Source organism: Xenopus laevis, chromosome 5L (assembly GCF_017654675.1).
Source record: "Xenopus laevis strain J_2021 chromosome 5L, Xenopus_laevis_v10.1, whole genome shotgun sequence".
Classification (NCBI taxonomy): domain Eukaryota; kingdom Metazoa; phylum Chordata; class Amphibia; order Anura; family Pipidae; genus Xenopus; species Xenopus laevis.
The window spans coordinates 56,817,343-56,821,497 of record NC_054379.1 but is presented as its reverse complement, the minus strand read 5'-3'; the positions used below and the strand labels follow the sequence as shown (position 1 = coordinate 56,821,497).

Genomic DNA, 4,155 nt, shown 5'->3' with positions numbered 1-4,155 from the left:
CCCGTCGCCCCCCTTTTTCTCTACTTTGTATTGTACGGGCGGGGTAGAGCTTAGCTGTGGGGCTGGGGATAGCCTGCTTGTCTGTATCTGAGCTATAACTTTCAGAGAACTTATCTCTGAGCTGTTTGTCTTTTTGGTGTCAATTTTTTTTTTTTTTTTTTTTTTTCACTGTTCTCTATTATCTAACTTAACCCTTCTGCTATCAACTTTTCTTGTTCCTATCTTTGCTTTCTAGCTTCCTTTGATTCTGAGGCACTTTCCTGACTTTCTAGGGCACATACTTGACCATTTACCTCTTTTGCTGCCTCTCTCTTGCTCTTAGCTATTACGGGAAAACAACCCATCATAGAGTGGGGAGGCTGACGGCTCTATGTATGCCTTATGAGTTACAACCACTCAAGTCTGTGGGGCTAAAGCTTCTGATATATCACTGCTGTGCTGCGTATGTACTTAAATGCTTGTACTCTTGTCTGGTGATCCCATGTATCGTTGGGAGGAATGGCAAATGACTTACTCTCTGTAAGTGTACTCCACTTAGGCAAGTAAGCCACTACATCTTTGCCATATTCAACAGCAATCACACTACCTGGTGAATGCTCTACAGTCACTCTGCCTAGCGACTGTCTTGCGCTCACTCTCCTTGGTGAACGCGCAGAGGTGATCAGCCTCTGTTCACAATCCTCCCCACTAGGGCGAGATGCTCCTAACGGAGTCTTACACTCATTCTGGCCAAATGCCTTAGTGAGCCTATTTCATCTCAACTAAAAAAATGCCCTCTTCCCTCAAGTACGCAGACTATCTTGGGGTATACTGGGGTCTGACCAGGTAAGTTAGTACAATTCTTATAAGCAGCAAGAGTATAGAAAAGTTAGAACTTTTTTTTTCACTTTGCAATTAGTCCCCAATCACATGCACATTCATACAGGACACATGGTTAAGACAAACATAGATACCTCGAGTGATCACCTTGGGTCAGGCTGCTTGCACAGCAACACCCTGTCCGTTTGGAACCGGAGAAGAAAGGAGACAGAACAAGGTATGCTTACCCTGTGTGGCCACTCCTGTCCCGTTAGTTCTCCGGGTCCTCACTGTGGATGGGTGAAGTCAGCGTCTTGAGCCTGCCCACATTATCTCCACCATTTTGTTAGGGAATAATCCAAAGACCGGAGATCACCAAGGTAAAAGGAATAATCCAAGTTTATTATTTATATAATAAACATACACGAGCTCCGTGGGTTCTGATACACAAGTAGGTCAGAACTAAGAAACAAAAGATTGACCACACATTATATACCCTTCAGGAGAGGAACTTCAATGGGAAAAGGCCTCTCTAGGGAGAAAAGGGAGTATTGCCAAGTATCTATCATAGTGTCTCAGTGTACAATTATCTAGTGTTAGCTAGCTATGTGAACGAGAAGGGAGTAACATAGTGGGAGAGCTTCAAGGCCAGGGCACCTGCTAGAAGCAAAAGGATAACATAACATACTACTGATAAGGACCTTCTCAGATGGCACACTGTCTCCTGGGTAGTCTTGAAACAGTTCATAGAAGGGCCCCATGGGCACTTTGAAACTGCTCAGTCTACCTTGGAGGGGGGCTTAGGAATGCGAGGGGCCATCTAGGGCCTGCAAGACTTTTCCTTCCACAGCTCCCTACAAAAAGGAGCTGGGGTTTTCAGAAAGTGAGTGAGAGAGAACATTGGGGAAAGCAGGAGCTGCTGTTCTGTGTTCTAACTGCCATGTAAGTGTGGAAAAACTTATCTTGTGCATCTTTGCTTTATAAGGGATTGGGACACAAGGCCCTTGTCCTTGGTTAGTCAGGGAAGTACCTGTCTATTAGTTACAGCCAGACAGGCTTAGGTTTTTTTTGTTTTCTGTATCTTGTCTCACTGAAAAGCTTCCAATAAACTGGCCAAAGACCAGTTATACTGAACTGAACTGTCTGTGCCTCTGTTTTGGAGTGTCTGGAAGTGTACACAAAGGTCTATTCCCCAGTGAGACCACGGTCCAACTACCTGTAATCGCTATACTACCTATAAATATTAAGGTGGTATCCAATCCAGAAACATACAGTAGAAATTACTCTTTATATGACTTACTTGTGTTTAAGGATACATTTTGTATGCTGAAACTTGATGCTGAAAAAAATGGATAAATAAAAAGTAAATGATCTGTGTAAGTCATGCCAGAAAGCCAGGGCCAAAAACATAACAAGGCAAGTACTTATGGTCCCTATCACAAACAGAGAAGATTCTCAGTCATAACAAAAAAATGTAATAAAAATAACTCTGGTTACTACTAGTGATGGGCGAATTTGCGCCGTTTTTGACACCGGCATCCGTTTTTTTCGACGCCGGTGAAAAATTTTTTTGGACGCCGGCGAATAAATTCGCCCATCACTAGTTACTACTGTGTTTGATGTGTTGAAGCGTGAATTTGAAAGAGAGTGATACTGTACATTAGCAGGTGGTATCAGTTGTACTGTCTTGCTATTACAGGACTTCGCAGATCTGAGCAAAACAAGACATTTCTTAAGAAAATATGGCATTTTTTAAAATGACATGTTTGAATGTGGAGAAAGCTACGGAAAATTTCATTGAACACCCACGTACTTCTATAAGCGCTGCATTCAGAGACACACACATCTCTTTGCACTCTATTCTATGAGTTCAAAAAATTACATTTAGGACACAAATGCACAACCATGTCCAAAGTGCAAGAGACAGGGTCCTCTTATCTAATTTTAAAGTGGGTTTACTGTTGCTTTTTACATAACTGCTTTATCTTGTATGCTACATTTCAAAACTATATACATATAGACCTATGGGATTTATTATGAGAAATGCTTGGGACCTCGAGTTTTCCGAAGAACTTTTTCCTGTACTTTTTAAGAATAGTGATGGGCGAATTTGGGGCATTTCGCTTCGCCGAAAAATTCGCAAAACGGCGCCGGCGTCTCATTTTTTGATGCTGGCAAATTTTCACTGCGGTTTCTCAAATGTTTTTGCCGTTGGCGAATCGAGGGAATTCACGCCTGGCGAATAAATTCGCCCATCACTATTTAAGATTAAGGTTTAATCTTATAATTTGGAATGAGAGCAGATATCATCCCTATCTTTTCACTGCAGATTTGATAAAATTAATGGATACAACAGATTCAAGTAAGATACACTTTATATCTAGTACTAATGATTACAATGTGGGAATTAGGGCAACAGTTATATTGTGATAAATGCAAATAAAGTTAGTTACCTGTGGTAGATCCAATGCTTTCTGTGTTAAAATAAAAATGCAAAACAGCAAATTAATAGACCGTGATAATAGAAGAGAATGACATAGCATTTGGGATAGCAATTTATTTTTCTGGCCTTTGTAGATTCTTATTGATTATAACAATTCATAAAAAAAGCACATCTATTTGACAAAATCTCCTGCAGCACAGTACAGAGAAAGAAAGAAAAGATTTCGGGCCAGTCTGCAATAGTTAGAAGAAGAAGGAATACTGGATCTTAACTGGAAAAACCTAAACTGATTTTCAGGATGCAGGTAAGGGACTGCAGGAAAATACAAAGCAAAAAAAGTTATTAGAAGTTACGATAAATATTTAAGATAAAATTTCTGAAAGCACTGAAGGCACCTTTAAATACATTACTTTGATTTTAAAGTTATTCACGATAAAACAAATTGAATCTTTGTTCACATTACCTGTGATATGGAAAAGTGCAAAACACAGGACAAGAATAAGAAGATACGATGCCTGTGTTAGTGAACCCATTCTGGCTGCAGCTAACTACAAAATTCTTGCACTGACTGTATATATACAACAGATATTGGAAAGGGAGAGGCCAATCTTGACTCATCTCCTAAGTGTCAGGAGGTTTTTGTAAAATTACATTTTTTATAAACTAAACATAACCCTTAGCACATTTGTGATGAGTGTCAACAGTATTATTTTAAAATAATATTAAAGTAAACATCTATTTAGAGAGAGAAAAAGAGAGATAAAGACTGAAATAGATTAGATAAATACATCACATAGATTATACTTATAATGATAAATAGATAATGTGAAGTATTATATTGCACTCTATTGTAAATTTGTATATTTTAAATATATTTAGATATTTTATTTTTATATATATTTAAATTAAGAAAT

The 4,155-nt window shown here is 38.9% G+C and overlaps 1 long non-coding RNA gene across 1 annotated transcript; it reads right to left on the bottom strand.

The window, feature by feature from the left end:
- Positions 1–1,600: 1,600 nt before the first annotated feature.
- On the bottom strand, positions 1,601–3,812 carry LOC121393673. The gene is made up of 3 exons (XR_005961241.1): positions 3,705–3,812; positions 3,252–3,272; positions 1,601–2,137 (listed from the first exon to the last, which is right to left on the bottom strand). It is a non-coding gene; the product is annotated as an uncharacterized LOC121393673 (long non-coding RNA).
- Positions 3,813–4,155: the final 343 nt, after the last annotated feature.